Below are 23,584 nucleotides of genomic sequence, written 5' to 3'. Positions count from 1 at the left end.
GAATCCTGTAACATTTCCTTCTATGATTAATTACAAAATTAATTGAAAAGTTGCTTACTTTTAACAAAGGCTTAATATTAAAGCTGAGTTTTATCTTATCCTGTTGTAGAATTTCATTCTAAATAAGATATAATTCAATCTCATGCCTTTGTAATGTGTCCCAGCTAGTCAATATAGCCCTTATTATGAAAATGTTTATATCATTTTGTATACATCATAGTTACTTGTACTGCTTACTCTATTAATGTTGATGTACACAAATATTTCTGAAAGCACATTCTGAAATTACTGTGGGTAAAAGTGAACTGTTTGAGGCTGGAGGAGGGATAACTATTATGTATACATGATATGAATTTTTAAAGTGCATATTGTAGTATTCTACTGGAAAGAAAAGGAATCCATGAATGTGAACTAGTTATTAATTCATAGCCTCATAAATAATAGACTTTCTATTTCTGCCTATTATTTGATATTGTTTTAAATGAGAAAGAAAATTGTTTCCTGCTATCTTAGACGTTTTAGAAATTGTGTTCTTATGAACAAATAGTGACATGTTCAAAATGTTAGAACAATATTTTTAAAGCTTGTATTCAAAATTATCAATTTAGCAGGGAAAAAAATAAAAGAAATTAACTTCCTCTAAATAGAAGAGTTAGTTGGAACTATTCATAGAATAACCTTCAATCTAGGGCCTTAGATACCTAGAGTCCTTCAAGGTAATATTTGGATGAAAAGAAATATATTACTATAACACATAACTAAGAAACCATGCACTTACGCACACAGCAACTTGAAAGTTTACTGTGATGTTGAGTGTGTGTACACCTATTTCTTAATGGCATTCTATGTCTATAGGCACACATATGTCAATAAAACTATGACAGGAAGTGTGAAGTACATGGAATGGGCATAAAAATAAAGCATTTCAAGTGGCATCTACAAAAAAAAAACTGGTCCCAAAGCACAAAACTGGTTACTTCAGCAATGATTGCAGTGTGCAGGAATGAGATGTAAGTCACTGTGTGTCAGATCCACTAATATCAGAGGGAGTTAAAATACCATATTCTGTACTACATTCTGCATAGCAGTTCATCACTGTATTGGGCTGGCCAATGTTATTAGTGAAAGGTTGTTGCTGAACGATAAGACACCGGAATTCTTGGCCTCCGGAGGAGATTAATTCAATCAGGGGTCAGAGACGAGGCTGGATCTCTCAGAGCTTTTGTGTAATAAAGTTTTATTAAAGTATAATGGATATAGAGAAAGCTTCTGACATAGGCATCAGAAGGGGGCAAAAATTACCCTGCTCCTAGTTTTAGCTGTAAGTTATATAGTCACTCACAGTCTGTTAATGAAAAGAAAGGAACGTCTTAGAATTTAGAATGGCACCAGATAATTCATCCCTGGCCATAAAATGATTGACTTGAATCTTGTAGAAGGGCAGATTACCAACAAATAGTTTCATTTTACATAGATTAGGGGAACAATACCTGAGTAAGTAGGTTGGGCCATTTGGCGGAATTTACAGAGTCTGGGGTAAATTAACATAGCTTTACGATAAACATTTCCATTAAAAAATGTATTGGTTAACTCAAGGTTTGAGAATAGTTAGCTTCAGGTGAAACCCGGTGTCATGACGACACAGCATAAGAGAAACCTCCTTTTAAATTTGTATGGAGGAGGAAAAACATATCCCTGGTTTGTTTCCTCCTGCAGCTTAAGAGAGAGAAAAATGTCTGGCCCTTGCAGCCTATTTCCTCCGTTTGGAGACCCCTGGCCTTCCTGCCTGTTACCCTCTCATTCGTTCCATAACATCTCATGGAAAAACCCTAACAAACTTGTTAACCAACCCAATATCAGGGTTCTCCAGAGAGATAGCCCATAGTGTATGTGTGCCTGGAGGGGTGTGTTTACATACAGAGATGTACTTTGCAGAATTCACTTATATAATTATTGAGTCTAAAAGCTGCCATTCCAATGTGAAGGCCATCAGGGAGGGACCCAGTAGAGAGTTGATGTTGCAGTTTGTGACTCCAAAAAGACCATCTTGCTGCCAGAATTCCTTCTTGCTAGGGGAATGGCAGTCCTTTGTCATATTCAGGTCTTCAGTGGATTAGATGAGGCCTGCCTACATCATGAAGAACGATCTTCTTTACTCAAGATGCACTAATATAAATAATGCATTCTCAGTTGCTCAGTCATGCCTGACTCTTTGCAACCCCATGGGCTGTAGTCCACCAGGCCTCTGGCTAAGGAATTTTCCAGGCATGAATACTGGAATGGGTTGCCATTTCCTCTCATCCAAAAACACACTTGCAGAAACATACAAAATGTTTGATCACATACCTGGGCAGCATGGCTCAGGAAAGGTGACACACAAAATTAACCATCTCAATTACAACTTTAAAAAAAAGTTCATGAGCAACTAGATAAAACATCACCTTTTCATTCTTTGGGTCTTTAATGGTACCGCTAACTCCTATAAAGCTAAGATTCATTCAGTTCAGTTCAGTTCAGTCACTCAGTCATGTCCGACTCCTTGCGACCCCATGAACTGCAGCACGTCAGGCCTCCCTGTCCATCACCAACTCCCGGAGTTTACTCAAACTCATGTCCATTGAGTCGGTGATGCCATCCAGCCATCTCATCCTCTGTCATCCCCTTCTCCTCCTGCCCCCAATCCCTCCCAGCATCAAGGTCTTTTCCAATGAGTCAACTCTTCGCATGAGGTTGCCAAAGTATTAGAGTTTCAGCTTCAGCATCAGTCCTTCCAATGATCACCCAGGACTGATCTCCTTTAGGATGGACTGGTTGGATCTCCTTGCAGTCCAAGGGACTCTCAAGAGTCTTCTCCAACACCACAGTTCAAAAGCATCAATTCTTTGGTGCTCAGCTTTCTTCACAGTCCAACTCTCACATCCATATGTGACCACTGAAAAAGCCATAGCCTTGACTAGATGGACCTTTGTTGACACAGAGGATTTGGAGAAATTCAGGAGATGAGGCTTCACAGGCTCATCCACTCAAAACCCCTCATAAGAGTTCCTTTCCTATACCGTTTAACGACCACGACTTTGTTACAGGTCTCTCCACACTTAGTTTCCTCTGCAATTCTTCTGCTTTTGCGATTAAATCCTAGGTCTGATTTTTCTGACCAGTCTGCCTTTCAATTCAGGAGGATGAGGATAACTTCTAAATCTTCAGTAGAGTCTCTAGGCTTTTGTGGCTTTCTCTGGGTTAGAGTTGGATGCTTTGAGCCTATTCCTTTTATTTATTTTAAAACTTTTTATTTTTTATTGGGATATAGCCAATTAACAATGTTATGATAGTTTCAGATGAACAATGAAGGGACGCAGCCATACATATACATGTATTGATTCTCCCCTCAAGCCTCCTCCCCTGCAGGCTGAAAATAGCATTGAGCAGAGTTCCATGTGCTATATGATAGGTCCACATTGGTTATCCATTTTAAATATAGCAGCATGCCCATGATCATCCCAAACTCCCTAACTATCCCTTCTCCTGGAAACCATAAGTTCATTCTCTAAGTCTGTAAGTCTCTTTCTATTTTGTAAGTAAGTTCATTTGCATCATTTCTTTTTAGAGTTCACATATAATGGATATCATGTGGTATTTCTCCTTTTCTGTTTGACTTACTTCACTCAATATGATATTCTTTAGGTCCATCCATGTTGCTGCAAATGGTGTTAGTTCATTATTTTTAATGGCTGAGTAATATTCCATTGCATATATGTACCACATCTTTATTGATTCCTCTGTCAGTGGACATTTAAGTTGCTTCCATGTCTTGGCTATTGTAACTGTGCTGCGATGAACATTGGGGTGCACATATCTTTTCAGACCATGCTTTTCTCTGGATATATGCCCAGGAGTGGGATTGTAGGGTCATATGGTAGCTCTATTTTCAGTTTTTAAGGAACCTCCATACTGTTCTCCAGAGTAGCTGTACCAATTTACATTCTCATCAGTAGTGTAGGAGGGTTCCCTTTTCTCCATACACTCTCCAGCATTTATTGTCTGTAGACTTTTTAATGATAGCCATTCTGGCTGGTGTGGGGTGATATCTCACTGTAGCTTTGATATGCATTTCTCTAATAATCAGCAATGTTGAACATCTTTTCATGTGCCTGTCGGGCCTATTTCTTTCATCTTGAGGCTTCTAATTTATTTAACAGATGCCACATCTCTCTACAATTATTATTGTCCATGTGCTATCAGAGGGCTCAGTTCAGTTCAGTGGCTCAGTCGTGTCTGACTCTTTGGGACCCCATGGACTGCAGCATGCCAGGCTTCCCTGTCCATCACCAACTCCCAGAGCTTGCTCAAGCTCACATCCATCGAGTTGGTGATGCCATCCAAACATCTCATCCTCTGTCATCCCCTTCTCCTCCCGCCTTCAATCTTTCCCAGGGCCTTTTCCAATGAGTCAGTTCTTTGCATCAAGTGGCCTAAATATTGGAGCTTCAGCTTCAGCATCAGTTCTTCCAATGAATATTCAGGACTGATTTCCTTTAGGATTGACTGGTTTGATCTCCTTGCAGTCCAAAGGACTCTCAAGAGTCTTCTCCAGCACCACAGTTCAAAAGCATCAATTCTTCGGCACTCAGCTTTCTTTATGGTCCGACTCTCACATCCATACATGACTACTATTAGAGGGCTGTGAATAGCTAATATTTCACCTTCATCCTACATTTGATCCTAATTAACCATAGGCAAAAAGCTTTAGTATTTGTGATGTGTTTGCATGTCATGGATCCTTACCACCCTAAATATAACCAAAAGTAGAATCTCTTATTTTCATACCAAGAATAATACAGCCCCTAGATCCTTTTCTCAGAGTCTTTCTAGTATCCTGTATGTTTTCCACTGTCTTTACACCAGTTTATCAAGAAGTCAGAATAAAAAATTGTCCTACTAATATTGTGAGGAACACTCCTTGCTAAGAGGAATAAAGGAGAAGTGAAATGAGGAAAGGAAATAGGAGTATTGAATTTTAAAAAGTAAATATACTGTAAAAGGTGGGAAGTCCTAGTATGAAGAGTGTTGAGCTTTAGTTTCAATCTTGAAAATCTTTAAAAATACCTACTACTTGCCTAGAGTATAAAGAATGGGAAATTCAAGCGTGAATTAATAGAACATTTTACAATTAAAGATTTTTCAAAAAACCTAGAAGGTAAAATTATATATCAGAAAATCATTGATTCTATCCTTTTGCTCTTATGTTTGAACTTTATCTGACTTGTGATTTTTCTAGCTAAACATGTTATTTTCTTTTATCGGATACCCTTTACCCTACTGCAGAAATCTTCCACTCACCATCTTGTTATTGCTTCAGTTACAGTGGTGCTCACTGCATTTTAATATTCTTTTATTTATACAATATAACTCTACTACTAGATGCTTTATTTTCATTAAAAGAGCTTTTATAATTTGACTGTCAATCTTGTTTCTGCAGTTACCCTTTCATTGTCATAAAATCTCAATTCTTCTTTCTTTTGCTCCTACTAAGATTATGTCTTACACAGTACTGTTACTTTGGGGGAGTGTCTGTTGGGCTGATAATATTCTCTTTTTTCTCTTGTAACAATGGTTATGATGTCACTGCCACTGGATCACAGAAATTTATTAGGCACACTTCTTAAAACCCTTGGCTGAGTACTGCACCTTTATCCTGAAAATTATACCTTTGTAAGACACAGATGTGGCAGAGTACTGGATCATCAGGTAAACAAGTGCATGACCACAGAGGAGCTGGAAGCGCGTAGCTATTTAAAGACTTTTAACTTATCTTTAAAATTTGCTTTTATTTGCCCTTAACTTTGACGTTTTTCATGTTTTATTCCGTCATTTTTATCACTAAACACTCAAAACACTTTCCAGTCATGATATTAGGCACTGGAGATAGAGTGGGTTGAGGGCAGATAGCAGGAGAAAAGAATGGCAGCCATAAGGGGTTCATATCTCTTCTTGAAATGTCCTAATCTGAAAGGGAACACAGCCCTGTTTTAAAAATTCACAGATAATTGTGCTGATAGGAAAAAATGACAGTGCAGTTCATAAGTACAGTAAAGCGAACAACTGCCTTTACTGTGAGGGAAGTAGCTTCATCTTCATAAAGATGACTTTTGAATAGTTTTGAGTCAAAAGAATCACAGAAGGCAAGCACTTAGTACATTTCAGGATCATCGATAAATATCTTGGCAATTCATCGGGCTCTGAATTTTCATTTTTGCTTTCTCTCTGTTCTCTTAATGAAGTCATGGGGAAAAAAGTGGTGCTTTGCAAGCAGGATATTCTTCCAACAAGGAAACGATAGCATCCTTCCAGATTAATGAATCTCCCAAGCACGTCTTCCTCTATTTCTACCTTTCTTGATTTTTTTCTCTCTAGAGATGGATTTATTTACTCTCAGGGATGGCCAACTTAATAAAATAAACTTGGTAGGCATTTTTATGTGTAAAAAAAAAAGTTTATCTAGTTTCACAAGAAAAGGTCTCTTCTTGGATAATGATTTTAGTCTTTGGAACCAAGAATCAGGATGATTCTAAATTGGCCTTTCACTATACCCACATGTCATTTTGAATTTTATAGTCATCTTGAGAGCACATGTTAAATATAAGCAAGGGATTTAGACACCTAAACTTTAACAGTTCAAGGTTTCTTGTTGGAAGCTAAGTGAAGAACTAGTATAATCAAACTGGTCACCATATTGAATAAACTTCTTCTAAATGTAGAAATACATGATAAAGGGAAGTGTCAACCCTTTACCTCATTAAAGTATTGATAATTTTTGATATAAAAGTTGATTTCTATTTTTGGTCTATTCTAATTTTTTATTTTCAGATATTTTCTGGTTTTCATGAGCAAATATAACTGTCTGCATGGCTGCCAAAATCAGAATTTTCATGTATATAATCATTACTCATTTTGTCATTTATATTATAGAATGTTAATGGGTCAGCACATATTCATAGTTTTTCTTCACAGAACATTTTGCTTAAGTTAAAGCATTTTATGTTACAGGGGACATGAATAGGTTTTTACTTCTAATTTTATTGTGAAGATCTCTTTGTTTGTAGGCATGAATTGGGGGAGGGAAAAAAAAAAACAACAAACCACTGGTAGCTCTAGAGCTTAGATAGCTGATGCCTGTCTAGGTAGTAAGGGATTTACATGTGAATCTTTCTAACCTTTGTGCTGACCAAACTGTACTTCAAGAAACTAGAATCTATGGTGGAGGAGGTTTGGGATGCAGTAATTAGGAGACCTGTGATTTAAAAACGAGTGTGTTTTCCTTCTACAGTATGAATATACCTCAGTTAAGGCCAGCAAAAGTCGAAGCAGACCTCAGGAGTAGATCTCTTTGGGAGCTAATAAGCAGCTATTAACCTGGTACTTTTTCTATAAATTTATTTTTGCATGAAATTTGAAGAATGAATCTTTTTTAAAGTTAATTCCACTCAATTTATCTGATGCCACTCAATAATATAGGTCTTTTCAGCCATCCATTGGCTTTGTATATCCCTCACTTCTACTTACCAAGTTGTAATACAGGTAGTTGTCCACAAATTCATCTCATTCACTCATTACATGCATGCATTTAATTAAAGGCGTGCATTGAGCACATACTAGCTATTTTGTCAAGTGCTAAGTATTTTTAAAATAAGTTCTTGCTTTGAAATTGCCTACAGCCTAGTAAGGAATATGAGCAGATAGTCAAATTAGTTTAGAAATGGTGTAAAAAAAAAAACTGTGATTTTTGTTTGTGTGGCAAATCTAAGCACTTTTCTAGAAGCAGTGTTCTGCCTGTGAAAGGGAAATATGGGAGAGGGCTTAAGGATATAAAAGGTTTCTCAGATTTTAATATGTAGTAGCTCTATTGTTATTCAGTTTATGTTGCTTTAAATTAATTTCTTGCCTGGTTATTTGCATTAACAATTTTGCAAACAAAGTTAATTTGTGTGTATCCTTTTGTTACTGACTTCAACTTACTCCCATTGTATTGAGGGAACATTATTTGTAGCATTTCAACTTACTAAGGCTTGGTTTCTGAGGTAAATCTGGTCTGCATTAACTTGTACATGAAAATAGTATATGTGCTCTTCAGTATGCACCCTCTGGACTTGTCCTTATTCCTCTCTCTCTAACATCCTCCTCATCATCTCACTAAAACCCATTTTGTCACACTCACCCATGATTTCTACATTGTAAGTAAAATGGACAATACCTAGTCTTCATCTTGTGTGGCTTATCAGCTACAGTTGACACAGCTGAATATTCTCTGCTATTTGAACCAGTTTTTGCTTGGCTTCTGAAACACCACTTTGTAACTTACCTGCACACCTCACTAGCCCCTTCATTCTTCTTTTCTAGTTTCTTTTCACTGTTTCATTCTCTGAAAGCTGAACTGTTCAAGACTTCAGCCTTGGACGTCTTTCTTCCCAAACCATGCTCACTGCTTATCTCAGGACTTTTTAATGCTATTTATGGTGGGCTACAGTCCATGGGGTCGCAAAGAGTCAGACAAGACACAGTGACTAAACAACCACAATGTTCTAAAGATTTGGAAATTTACATTTCTGGGTGCATTTACACAGTCTCAAAGTCTCAAAGAGGCCTACCTTTTCTCTTTCTAGTTCAAGTCGAAAAGGACCTCCACCTCCTCATACTTTCAGATTGAAGTCTGTTAATATAGTGTATTTGCTTAATTATATATTTTCTGTTTCCTCCAACTAGAAGATACGCTTCAAGAGGAAGGATATTTTTGTCTGTTTTCTTTACTGAAAAATTCACAGGCACTTAGGACATTGCACATGGTATTCCAAATACCTATAGAATGAATGAATGAAATCAGTCTCAGGTTTCTGATTGACATTGTTATTTTTCAGTACATGGATTCCTATGGAGTGGTGATTATCCTGTGGATTTCACTGATAGAGGGAAGGCTGAAGCAGAGTCTGACTGCCCATACAAGTCTACACTGCAGCTCACTGAAAATATACTCCAGGACATATTTAAAAGCAACTAGTGTCACATATATGTGGAATCTAAAAAGAAGGCACTGATTAATTTATTTTCAGGGCAGCAGTGGAGAACCAGATGTAGAGAACAGACCCACGGACATGGGGGGAGGTGGGGAGGGAGAAGGGCAGATGTATGGAGAAAGTAAAATAGAAATTGACATTACCCTATGTCAAATAAATAGCCAATGGGAATTTGTTGTATGAATCAGGAAACTCACACAGGGGCTCAGTGACAGTCTGAAGGGTGGGGTCGGGAGCAAGATGGGAAGCAGGTCGGGGAGGAAGCGAACATGGGTGTACGTACGGCTGATTCTTGTTGATGTAGGACAGAAACCACAAAATTTTGTAAAGCAATTATCCTTTAATTAAAAAATAATAATAAAAAAGAAACTAGGAGAAAAAGAAAGAATAAAACCCCAAAGAAATGAACTCTGCCTGTGAGGACACCCACCAATTTGTTGCTGGCCTAGTTTTGGTTCCTTAAAGTCTAACTTTGCTGTAAAGTCATGGGTGTGGTTTCATATTGTATACCGAGTGAGGAGATTTGAACCAGGCTTGTGTGCATGCTAAGTCACTTCTGTCGTGTCTGACTCTTTGAGACCCCTATGGACTGTAGCCTGCCAGGCTTCTCTGTCTGTGGGATTGCTTTTCTGTCCATGAGATTCTTCAGGCAAGAATACTGGAGTGTATTTCCTTCTCCAGGGGATCTTCCCAACCCAGGGACCGAACCCACATCTCTAATGTCTCCCGCATTGGCAGGCGGGTTCTTTCCCATCTGAGCGATCAGGGAAGACAAACTTGGCTTCGAGGCTTGCAAAGTCTGACCTCAAGGTTCAGGGAAGATGCAACGAAGCAGGTCGCCACCAGAGGGCACTGTGGGACCTTTTTGCGAGGTTTAGTTTTCCAGGATGTATAGGATTGTGGAAGCCTGGAAAACTTTAAAAAAAAACCTTAAACATAGAGAAATATTTTGCTCATGTCGTTAATGACTTTGCTTCATTTTGAAAACAATAAGAAAGACTGTTGAACTGTGACTATAGGAATAAAAATGGTGAAAGCTTATAATAGAAATTTCATATGAAAATATACGCAACATCCCTTGTTATCTCAAGATACCAAACCCACTAGTAATTTTTAAGACTGCTGATGAGAGCATAACTTTGCTTGATTTTCAAGGAGGATCATTGGTCAATATATCTGAAAGTTACAGATGCATTCATCTTTGAACCACCTCCATATGCTTGTAGGAATGTTTCCTACAGATGAACCTATGAGATACTAACTTTTACTAAGTTATTTATCATAGCCTCTTAATAACAGTAAAAGTTTTGAAAAACAAACCTTAAGGAAGTTAGGTTAAAGAATTTACCGTATTTGAGAACAATAGAAATACATGAAACTGAATATGATTAAGATACTCTTTACTTGATAATACAAACAATCTCAAAGTTACTTTCAGTGGAAAAACAGGCTCATAATAGCAGAAAGTATGCAGTTTTTAAACAAGGGAATGAGGAGTGAAAATACACATACCCTACTGTATTTGCAGAAAGAAGTTTAGCAAGGGCACACAGATGCTAGGAAATGTCTTATTGAAGATGACAAATGGAAAGATTTGAAATCAAATGGGAGTAAGACCTTTTTACACCATTTTTCTGAGACTTCGACTCATGCAAATTAATTACTCCCTCACAAAGCAGACTATGTTTAATTGGTGGGGAAAAACTTTAGGTTACTCACTGAGAAAATGTTGGTGATTCAGCTGGTTGTTTCATCACTCAAATGCATCAGATACAAAGAAGTGTTTGTTGAAGTTAGCTAATTCTGTGAGTTACTGAATGAATTCTATTAGGACTAGTGCTTCTAGCATGCTTGCATGAGGTGGATTTTCCAGCAAGGCTGTCCACGGGAAAAAAGGCAAAGTTGCTTGGATTTTCCTTTGGGACCTCTTTCAAACTTTATTTAGTCCCCAATATGAATGATTGGTTACAGTTTGATATGCCCTTTGAGCAAAGAATGAAGAAATTACTGAGCCTTTTTCCTTACATTTTAACAGACTTAATCTAGTAATACATAGTCATTTATTCACTTAATATTTATTGAGTACTAAGTCATTTATTCACTTAATATTTATTGAGTACTAAGAACCTGGCAATGAACCTCCTTCTGAGGATACAAATCTGTCAGCCAGAAGCTTATCTTTCCCTCAGAGAGCTCACAGGCAACTAAGAGGACAAGCATGATTTAATTGCTTTGCAGAGTGATATGCATGCCATAGAGAAACAAAGAATGGTTTCCCTTTCTTGAGAGAGACTGGAGAGAGCCTTCACATCTTATTATGAGTGAGTGCTAAGTCACTTCAGTTGTGTCCAACTCTTCGCAACCCTGTGGACTGTAGCCCACCAGCCTCTTCTGTCTATGGGTTCCCCCAGGCAAGAATACTGGAGTGGGTTGTCCTGCCCTCTGCCAGGGAATCTTCCTGACCCAGGGATAGAACCCAGGTCTCTTAAGTCTCCGGCACTGGCAGGCATGTTCTTTACCACTAGTGCCACCTGGGAAGCCCCTCATATCATATTACAAACTTCAACATCTGAGTGTATTTTCTAGGTAACATGGTTGACATAGGGGAAGAAAAAAAACTCAAGTAGAAAGAAGAATGTTTAGGAAAGTCAGACTTAAACACATGGTCTATTGGAACAAGAGTGGAAGAGTTTGGCATGACTCTGTGTGTGTGATGTGTGTTTACATTTTGAGAGAATTACTGCTAATGTTAAGTACTTAGTATGTGCTCTAGGTACATTATGCTGTCTAAAAAAAAAAAAAAAAACACACCCTGGAGTATATATTATCCCCATTGTACAGATAACGATACTGAGAAATAATTTGTCTACAGTTACGCATGTAGTTAGAGCTAGGACTCAGATTTACATCTGATTCCAAATTTGATGCTCCAAACTATGAATAAGAGTGCTAGATCTCTTCTGCTTGCCTTTTGGATGCCCTGTCTACCATTCTCCATCCTATTCTGTGAAACTGGAAACTAGCCTGGATGAAGTCCATCAACAGGCTTTCGTACTCTTAGGATCCCTGTGTGGTCAGCCCCATGGGTAGCACAGACAGGAAACCAGAGGGAGGGGAAGAGAAGAGCATTTGATCCCAGGGCTCCCTTCTATTCTGCCTGCTGTGCTAGCTGGCGCTCGTTAGCAGAGATCACTGCTGACTTGCAGGAGGCTTCTGTGCACGCCTGACTCCTGCAGTGGAAAGAGTGGTAGTCGTTCACTCATGTCCGATATTTTGTGACCCTGTGGACTACAGCCCTCCAGGCTCCTCTGTCTATGAATTCTCCAGGCAAGAATACTGGACTGGGTAACCATTCCCTTCTCCACGGAATCGTCCCAAACCAGGAATCAAACCTGAATCTCCCACGCTGCAGGCAGATTCTTTCCTGTCTGAACCAGCGGGGAAGCCCGCCTGACTCCTGGGTGACGGTAACTGGTCCCTGCTCTCGCCCCTGCAGGCCTGGGGTGACAGCAACTCCACTACCCCTCCCCTTGTGGTCCCCTCACATGCCACCCACTGTTTTTTAAATAGGATTTTTATTAAACTCTCTTCAAATTGTCCTAATTTTAAAGTGCCATCTGTTTTCAGTTGGCACCGTGTCGACATTTAGGAAGTTGTTTTGTTATCTAAGTGAGAGTTGATGAAAATCTATCAGGGCAGTAGTTTAAGATGAAGAGTTGGACACGACTGAGCAACTGAACTGAAGTTTAAAGTGAAAGGGCTAGGCTAGATTGCATAAAGAGAGAAATCTGGATTTTAAGAGGACTTTAAGGAAAGAACAATCATTCTTAAGGTTTGAGTTCTATAAAGGAATCCAAATAAGCCTTTCTTTGCAAGTTTCCCATTTCATTACATAGACAGATTCTTCACCTAAGTAAATAGCAAGATAGAACAAAACAGGTGTTGCTGACTTGACACCTGAAGCCATTTAGGGTTTGTATGTGTTGAAGTACATGGAGTCACATTATTCATTCACAGAGGGTGGTGCCAGGTAATAAGTGGTGAGTCAAACAAGCAACTAGTGCTGAAAAGGGATAGCAAGAAGAGGAAGCCCAGGCAGGTGGGTCAAGCGAGAAAGTATGCCAACCTGCTCAGCCCTGGTTCTGAGAGTTCAGGATACAGTGAGCATAAGGAGGAAGGTAGGCACACAAAACTCCAGATCCTAGGGAAGGGGATGAAGGTGAAGCAGGTGCTGGCTGGACACACTGCAGCATGACTGGCATATTTCTAGGGCTTCCTTGATGGTCCAGACAGTAAAGACTTTGCTTGCAATGCAGGAGACCCGGGATTGATCCCTGGGTTGGGAAGATCCCCTTGAGAAGGGAATGGCAACTCACTTCAGTATTGCCTGGAGAATACCATGGACAGAGGAGCCTGGTGGGCTACAGTCCATAGGACTGCAAAGAGTTGGACACAACCGAGTGACTAACACTTTCACTTTCAATCTATATCTCCTGGATATTTCCTTAAACCTCCCAACTGTACACTGGACCAGAGCAAGGCTGAGAGCTCTGGAGATCAGGTGGATGGTAACTGAGAGGCCCTAACACCCCACTCACAAAGGCAACTCAGCTCTGAGGCTTTTTTGAAGCCTGTAATTTTATCAAGTAGTTGAAAGATCTGTTTTCATCTTATGTTCCAAAGCAGCAACATTGTGCATTTGGGGAAACATGCATGTTCCTCATCAATGTCCCTCAAGTTGAAGAATTTTAAATAAGGCAAGCATAAAACTAAATGGAATTGCATTATTAAATTCTGTTTCCTACTGGGATTCCTTTTTGTGATGGGAACAAAGGAATTCTAAAATGTAATATTTTTAATACTAGCTTCTTTCTGGGGGTTAAAAATGAATTTTGATTTACGATCTCTGCGGAAAATATATAGAAAATAGCTTCCAAAATTAACACATCAATTAAACCAAATGGATGGCAATAATTGTGCTAAAATAATAAATCTTTTATAAAGAACATTATAGGAAATAAAATACGGATGCGCCCTGTTACTTACACAGGTGCTATATTAATCACTGAGGTGTGAATTATAGAGGTGAAGAGTTTATGCTTCTTTCCTTTGTGTTGAGGATTCTGATAAATGAGAGTCTAATATGACAGGAAAAGATAACATAATGAATATGTTATTATGCTTGAAGGAACATAAGGAAAAAAAAAGTGACTGACACTGTATTTTGTTCCAGGTGGGGATAAAAAGCAAGCAGTTTCTGACCCATAACACTCCAGTTGAAGGTGTCTGACTGTTGGCATGCTGGCACCAGCATTGGAGGAAGTGATGAGCTTCATCTCCAGGTGAGTTCGGTGTACCAAGACACAGTTTGTGCATCTTTCCTGCTTCGGCACACAGAGGTCCTAAAATGACTCCACTGAGCCTTTTACCATTTAAAAAATATCAGGCTATAGCATTTCTTTAAAGTTGTGAACTTCTGTAGTGCTTTAAAAGTCATTGGATATTCTTCTTTTTAACTTTCAGTAGTAGAACAGGTAATTAAAGATAGGTTTTCTTCTGAACCAAGTGTTAAACTGCCTGAACTAAAAGTAGAATGAAAGATAAAACTTCACATAGTATTTGGGGTAAGGAGGGAAGGCTATTTCTCTAAGAGACCTCAGTGGGAACCCAGAGTTACCATGAATCATTTCAGATGCATACATTGTTCCAGATCCTCCTTACTATCAGGTATCTAATGGCTGAGTTACCCGTCAGGACCCCAGATTTTGTCAATTGCAGAGTCATGCCACAGTGGAGCAGACAGATAATCCAGTAATTGAAAAGAATTTCTGATGTCTGGTTTTTAAGAGATCATAAATAAGGGTCAAATACACTGTTATGACCAACCTAGACAGCACATTAAAAAGCAGAGGCATTACTTTGTCAACAAAGTTCCATCTAGTCGAGGCTATGGCTTTTCCAATAATCATGTATGGATGTGAGAGTTGGAATATAAAAAAAGTTGAGCACAGGAAAATTGATGCTTTTGAACTGTAGTGTTGAAGAAGACTCTTGAGAGTCCCTAGGACTGCACGGAGATTCAACCAGTCCATCCTGAAGGAGATCAGTCCTGGGTGTTCGTTGGAAGGACTGATGTTGAAGCTAAAACTCCAATATTTTGGCCACCTGATGGAAAGAGCTGACTCATTTGAAAAGACCCTGATGTTGGGAAAGATTGAAGGCAGGAGGAGAAGGGGATGAGGGGATGAGATGGTTGGATGGCGTCACCAATTCAATGGACATGAGTTTGGGTAAACTCCGGGAGTTGGTGATGGACAGGGAGGCCTGGTGTGCTGCAGTTCATGGGGTCACAAAGAGTCAAACATGACTGAACGACTGGACTGAACTAAATGCAGATTTGTTCACAGATTTGTTTGTTGCACAGATTATGATCTTCCCTCAGTCTTTACCTTCATGAACCCATAAGCCAGAATATATGTATAATCTAGAGACATGAATATAAAGTTTTTCTGGGTTGAAAAGGGTAATACACTATAGATTTAGGAGATGGAGTATATTTCATTCAAAAACATTTTATACTTCATAAGGTCTACAAACTAGAACAAATATGTGTCTTACTTTAAATTTTATAAAATACCTGCTTTTCAGAAATTAAAGATTAGTAAGGAAGATAAACCAATCCAGACTAGTAGGGCAAGTACTATAAAATATATAAGAAACATGTAATGAGTATTTAGTCTATTTATCAAATGTATTAATAAATAGTAATTCTATATCTAGTGACTTAATGTAAGAAAATAATTATGGATATCTGAAAAAATTTAGAGGATATTTCTCAGTCTGTTGTTATATCAGAGAAAATAATGAATAGCCCAAATACTTAATTGAATCATATTTATCAAATAGATTTTGTTCCAGAGAGTAGCATTCTATCGATTTATTAAAATAGGTATTAATGGTTTAGAAGAATACTCAAGACATAGAAGAAGGAGCAGGTATATTTTTTAAACTAGAAAAGGAGATTAAAAATTCTTCATAGGATTACAGTTGTAAATTTATACAGAAAACAATATGGAAAAGAGACTGATTAAAAAAAAATTTTAACACTTCTGATGTCTTCACAATGTATATTTTGATGATTAGAAAAAAACCAAAATATATAACTATTAGGTTTCTTCATAAGAAAATGCTACAGATGGTCATAAAAAAATCACTGTATTTTTTCAGAGATTAAAAAAATGAGGTTAAAAGATAAAGTAAAACTGTGTGTTTAAACTTAATGGCATGCATACATATATTATTATATGAATGAATTCATAATAAGAAAAAAACCTTTTCCTTTAAGTAAATGGGAATTTCAAATAATGAAGCCAATTGATTCCTATTTAGTTAAACATGTAAAGACACCAAAGAAGGAATAAAATTTGAGTAAGACCTTGAAGGTTAGATATATGGAAATGTGCTTTCATTAGTATTGATAATTACTGAATTTGACTAGTTGAAATGGATAAATGCACATATTATGCTCACTTACCTAATTCTAATTCTCATTTTGTAGAAGATTATACCATAAAGGCTGCACATTGAATAAGTTTAAATGTTAAGATTTTGTTTAAAGTTAGTATTTGGTTTATCAAATTGATTATTCTGTCTCTTATCATGCACTTTGAAATATCACTGCCTTTTAAAAAAACTGCATCATTGTATAAGTAATCACGGTAATAAAATATTTGTCAAATCTTCCAGTTACTTATTTTCATTACCATATTCTTTAATTCTTAATTTTTTTTACTTCAATGATGCATGAATAAGTTGTACTGTTATCTAAAAATTGAGATAATTTTGTAATTTCGTATGTGAACATCTTTTAAAGAGAAACTTTATAAAGAATACTGGCAGTATTCTTTCAAACTTTTCTTTGTGTCTCTAAGTTCATATTTTGCCCTCTAATTCCTACTGAATATTCTGTTTGAATGGTGATATTGAGACCCAAGTCTTCAATATACCCAAATTTATAACTTTGTATGAAACCATACTCTACTTGGCCACTAGGTCAATATATGAAATGAACCACAGATTTCTTTTCACCTATATTTCTTCCCTCTTTCCTTCAGATGCCTCTCTAATTAGATCTCCTCTTTTCACCCTTCCCAATATTAAATCTGAAAAAGGAAAACCTTGCTTGATAAACAAGAGTGTATGTGAGGGGCTCCCCAGATTGACTGAGTAGGCTTGAATCATCCTTAGTAGATAGGAGAAGGGCCAAGTTTTTTTGTATCAACAAAGAAAAAGGGAGAAAAATGTTACCATCAATGAATTTATTCTTCATAATTGTTCTTCTATGCTCTTCTCCAATATGTATATTATAAATGTATGAGCTAATGTGAGGTGGAAACTAGAAGAGTGGCAGAAAAAATGTATGTAATGGTAGTTGAAAGTTATCAACATATCAACATGTGTTTGGGAGGACAGGTATGGTATTAATTGGACTCAAATATTTACCCTGCTGTGAATGAATTATGCAACCCAGAGCATAACTTTCTCTTTAAGCCTCTGAGACTGAAATTACTTGTTATAAATCATTCCCATTCTGTAAGTCAACTAATAGAATGTTTGTGTAAGCCTCTTATAAATGTTTAAGCATGTTGCAGATTCCTACTAACTCTAAAAAAAAATAGTATTTATTTTACTTAACAAAACACACACACACACACACACACACACACACACACACGGGTACATGTGTGTATAAGTGGATGCATATGTAGCCACTTCTTCTACTTGTTCCTGTGCAAAATGTCTTTGCTTTCCAGTATAGTATCCTTAAGTATTTGCAGAGAAAGTTCCCTCCTTCTCACTCTATTCTATGTGGCCTGCCCATGAAATCATTATGGTTCAATAGTTTAGGAGGTGTTCGTGTTGCCCTTTGATCACAAAGGAAATTCAGCTCTGGAGAAAATCCTATGATAATGAGTTTGGCAACACCAAGCAACTTCCTTTTATGAAAACCACTCACAAAATAAACGTGGTGTGAAAATTAAAGACAGAATATTAAGATAGCATTGATTCATTGATCTGGAAATTATTTCTAACCATATAATATTAATAACCCCTCATGACTTGAAATGTAAGCTGCAGCTAACATCACATGGCAACAGGAATTATTTAATATTGCCAACAACTGAGGTCATGTTGAATTTTTTAGCAGCTGAAATTACATTTGCTGGAGTACTGTAATGAGGATATTTTGCAAACTATAATAAAATACTGGAAATTATCACAAGATGAGAATTTGTTAACATCAATCAGTGTTCATTAGTCATTCATGAATATATGCCTAAGATAAATCAAAATATAATGTATATTGATCACACTGAAACCACTTGTAGTGTCAAATAATGTGTAGTAAAATCTGGGAGAATTAGATTACTGCAAACGAAAAGTTGCAACCAGGCTTACTCTCTTTTATCCACATTTCTCAAGAAAATGCGAGTTACTAGAAAATAGACTAGAGCTGGGGGGAGAGGAGTTGGAAAAAAAGACACTGATTGTGAGTGATGGTTATCAATAACTAAAACTTGAAATCATTCACAAAGCTTTAAGCATCTACTATCAATACTGTATTTCTCTAGACCTGTGGGGAATATAGATATCAATAAAGCATTTCTACTTTCAAGTTACTTTTTTCCAGGAAAGAAGATATGCTATATACACAGATAGTATTCAGTGTTATGTTATAATGCAGGTGCACATATTTTTTATTTGTTAGGTAATTATTAGTGTTAGATGCTAAAGATAATGCATGATAAAGAGTCTTGTTTGCTGGAAGACAGATATATTTTGATTTGTATTAAAGCAGTTATGAAGGCTTCTTGAAACTGAATCTGATATAAATAACAGGGATTATATGTAGGCTGGGAATGGCATTGTGGATGGAGGGAACAATACATTTACAAACTGACCTCAAAGGTAGAGGAAAAATAGTAAAAGACAGTTAGCAATCCCTTTTTTTTTTTTTTTTTCTCCTTTTTATAAAGGGTAGGAGTACTGGGCTTACCTGGTGGCTCAGCTGGTAAAGAATCTGCCTGCAGTGTGGGAGACCGGGGTTTGATCCCTGAGTTGGGAAGATCCCCTGGAGAAGGGAACGGCTACCCTCTCAAGTATTGTAGCATGGAGAATTCCATGGGCTGTATAGTTCATGGACTGCAAAAAGTCTGACACGACTGAGTGACTTTCACTTCTTCTTCAGTAGTACTGAAAAGGATGGTGATTAATTTTCGTGGACTTGAATATTAACTCAAAAAGTGTCTTTATTTTTATGATCCTCCTCCAGTGATCTGTGGATTTTTGCCATTGTGCTAAATCCCTGTAACATCACAAATACATTTTTTTCTGACTTAATTTGGAAATACTGTATCTTTTATACCCATGAGTAGTACTTAAATATCAGTTATAAACAACATCGACCTCTGAAGTTTTATATTTTACATGCCATAACATTTTTCTACCACACTCAGTTACATATGATCTTCTACAGTAACTGTTTGTGTCAAGGTCAAAAAGCAACTTGCAATTTTAAAACTAATATTAGAAAAAATGTTTCCTGTAATTTACCATTTGTACTAAACACATATAAATTCATATTTGTGATAAATGTTCAAAAGATGTAGATTAAAAACTGAGGCCAAAGAATTGATACTTTTGAAGTATCAATGTGGTGTTGGAGAAGACTCTTGAGAGTCTCTTAGACTGCAAGGAGATCAAACCAGTGTATCCTAAAGGAAATCTGTCCTGAATATCCATTGGAAGGACTGATACTGAAGCTAAAACTCCAATACTTTGGACACCTGTTGTGAAGAACTGATTCATTTGAAAAGACCCTGATGCTGGGAAAGACTGAAGGCAGGAGGAGAAGGGGATGACAGAGGATGAGATGGTTGGATGGCATCACTGACTCTGTGGACATGGGTTTGAGCAAGCTCTGAAAGTTGGTGATGGACAGGGAAGCCTGGCATGCTGCAGTCCATGGGGTTGCATAGAGTCAGACACATCTGTGTGACTGAACTGAATGAATAGATTAAAATAAAAATTTTATGATAACAAGTAGATAACTATCTTTCTAAACAAAATCTGGTAGGTTAAACCATACTTTTGTCTTCTCAGAGCACTTTTGTCATATTCTTAAACCGGTAAGTTTCCTGTTAACACTAGTTAGAAATTTTGGCCTCCAGTTTCAATGATCACTTCAGTCAAGAATGAGTCAAATGCATTTGAGCCTGAAAATTTTTATTTCTACTTTTTCTCAATTCTGTTAGTCATAAAATTGTCTTCATGTTTACTAAAATGTTTAAATAATTCTTTCCTTTTTCTGCTCATTTCCCATTCTACTCATTCAGAACATGTTTGTTAAAGTAAAGCATTTTTCTGAATCCTGAAAGTCTTCTTTCACATCCTTTATATTTTTTATATATAAATATATTTTCCTGTCTAATCAATGTTTTAAGCTCATTTTTCCCACTTGACCAATTAAAAAAAAATCACTATTTCTCCTTTTTATCATATTGCTGCCATAGAAATTCTTCTAAGATACAGCAGTATTTCATAGTTACTATTCCCTGCCCCATTATGGGATTGTATTTGCGCTGAATTTTTGAGAGCTTGACATGGTGGCAGAATACTGCAGTATGTAAAAGTATGAAATAAGAGTTAGAAGCATGAAACTGAAAAACTTAGAAGTTGGAGCTTGGTATTTAGATTTGAGAAATTCCCACAAGTGATTTAACGTTAGGGTGAAACAGATGAAGACAAAAGTGGGTAAACAGGTGCTAATATAAATTTGTCTGGAGACATGGACATTGGAATACAAAAGAATAAAGATGAGTGAGAAGGAATTATCCCAGATGATTAAAGAGATGTAGGAAAGTTTAGGAAAAAGTTAATAAAAAAAAATCTGTCATCTGTTGGATGGCAAAAAAATATTAAAATGAAGTGGTGTTTTATTTTTTTAATATGTGAGATAAAGCATAATTTTCTGGTTATGTAGAAACATAAATCAGTCTCCTTCAAAGATCTACTATACATGAGGCCTCAAATACAAAAATGTTAGAAGTTGCCCTTTTTTCCCCTTAGGTTAATGTCAGATGCTAGAGGTGACATGATTACGGTGAAAACCCAGAACTTGACAATGCTGTCGTTCATTTGTCCAGTTGTGTCTGACTCTTTGAGACCCCATGGGAGGAGGAAATGGCAAACTAGACCTGTATACTTGCCATGAGAACCTCATGAACTGTGTAAAAGGCTTGGTGGTAGTAGATACTAAATGTAATTTATTTCTTGTAGAGGGGAAGATTAAATTCCTGTTTGATACGGCAATGTTCTTTTATCTTAATAAATTAGAAGAATTTTCTCTCATTTTTAGGTATCACTTAAGCAATTGTTGCCTTTCTGTAATAAATAAGCGAACTTCAACAGTAAAATCATGTCTTACACATGTGATTATCAAATACTTTTTGTTGCAATATGCTGATACAGTTAAAAACATCTGACTTTAGATGAATACATGCCATTGGCTATGGTCAGAGGTACTGGTAGTCAGTATTGGCAGCTCAATGCTGGAACATTGGACATGTGGAAATTCTCAAATTCTGTTGCTGCGACTGCTGCTGAATCACTTCAGTCATGTCTGATTCTGTGCGACCCCATAGATGGCAGCCCACCAGGCTTCCCCGTCCCTGGGATTCTCCAGGCAAGAACACTGTGAGTGGGTTGCCATTTTCTTCTCCAAAGCATGAAAGTGAAGTCGGTCAGTCGTGTCCGACCCTCAGCGACCCCATGGACCGCAGCCCACCAGGCTCCTCCATCCATGGGGTTTTCCAGGCAAGAGTTCTCGAGTGGGGTGCCATTGCCATCTCCGAATTTCTGTTGCTAACAGAGATAAATAGCACCTACTCAGGGTAGACCTTGAAAGCAGGGGCAGAATGAGCTTTATTTACAAGTATTTTTAACAGTGGAAACAAATTATTTTACAAAATCTAGAGGGATATGGGATATTCTTACCTTGCATTAAACCCACAGAACTTTAGCTTTCGAATTTCAGAGAGTGAATGTTAATTTTTAAAGCAATTGTGTTTAGAAATGAGAAGGCAACAAGAATATCTGCTGGGTTCTTGGAAATTTCTTTTGGTAGGAGATGGTTTTCCTTTCTGAAGTATGTCTTAACACTAGATAGTGTTTCTTTTTAAAAGATTCCACACAATTCCGGCAGGGGACGGACATCTCTGTGCAATCTTCAGGGTACACTGTTGTTGAAATGGTTGAAGCAGTTGTAGAGCCCTAAGAATTATTCTCATTTTTTTTTCTAAATAGGGAAGAAACTGATCATCTAGTAATTGGATAGTATTAAAGGGGCTTATAATAGCAACAGAGTCATAGCATCTTGCTCTGCATTGTCTGTCCTATATCCACATCCAATAGAAAATGTCCAACTTCTATCTGTTTATCTTGGTAATAACTTTGCTTATTTTTAATTTATGTTTCTATTGTTATCTTGACTTATCAATTCTAAACATAAGCTACTAATTTCCTACTATGATACTTCAGAAGATATAGGCCAGCCACTGATCACAGAACTTTTTTTTCCACTCTCCTCTCAATATGTTGAATCAAATCGTGTTGAACTCAGTCGTCAGTGTTCACCTGATGACTGTGTTGATACTGCATTCAGGTTTACATTGTTAGGGGCTAAGATCTTTGTTTTCCTGAAGCTTAACAGATTACAATGTCTTCAAATTCCATATGTACAAAACTATTAAAATATGTGTCAAATTCCATTATTTTGAAATTGTATTCCTCCAGCCTTCCATCAGACTTCTTGTTCCTGAATTGTATTTACTACTCCTTCTTGATTGGACCTCTCCCTCTTTTTGCAGAAACGAAACAAGTTTCTAGTAGCTTCTTAAAAAATAGTGTGAAAAGTACATATATTGGACGCATGCTTGTCTTCAGAGGGCTTACTTCCACCCTTCCATGTGATTGATATTTGAGTACATGCTTGAGTATCTGGAATGAAAAGGATTCTCCTTCATGACTATAATAAGATCATTCTAATGCCAGTCTGATCTCTTTTCATTTGTAGGTGACTTTTGTTTTACTTTTCTCTTTGTAGGAACCTCTTATGATTTTTAAAGTTCATGATGGTGTGCCTTGATATGGGACTAATTCCACTTGAGAGTGATTTTTCTTTGATGTTGAAAAATCATATGTAATTTCTTTGATAACTTTATCTTATCAACTGTCTTTATATCATTATTCAATTATTGAACCTTCTAGATTTGGGTCTTAACGTTTTTCAACTCTTACTCCCTCTCTATCTCTCTCTTTTTTGAGGGGGGCGGGGGGGGGTTCTCTTTTTAATTTACTTGGCTTTATCTTTTACCTTTCTATTGATTTTTAGAAAATAGTTGGATGTGGAACAAAATTAAACATCTAGGGAAGTTGTGGGAAAAATACAAGAAACACTC

General features: G+C 37.1%; 1 protein-coding gene across 38 annotated transcripts in view; it reads left to right on the top strand.

Moving 5' to 3' along the window:
• Positions 1-23,584, top strand: part of PTPRD (protein tyrosine phosphatase receptor type D) — a 2,322,816-nt gene that overhangs the window by 687,894 nt on the left and 1,611,338 nt on the right. For all 38 annotated transcript variants that reach the window (XM_070480470.1, XM_070480471.1, XM_070480507.1 and 35 more), the window contains one exon: positions 14,299-14,407. The gene's annotated coding sequence lies outside the window, so the exon portion shown is untranslated. The remainder of the gene's footprint in view (positions 1-14,298; positions 14,408-23,584) is intronic.

Source organism: Odocoileus virginianus, chromosome 18 (assembly GCF_023699985.2).
Source record: "Odocoileus virginianus isolate 20LAN1187 ecotype Illinois chromosome 18, Ovbor_1.2, whole genome shotgun sequence".
Lineage (NCBI taxonomy): Eukaryota > Metazoa > Chordata > Mammalia > Artiodactyla > Cervidae > Odocoileus > Odocoileus virginianus.
The sequence above is the reverse complement of the archived record's forward strand: the minus strand, read 5'-3'. Positions and strand labels throughout refer to the sequence as shown.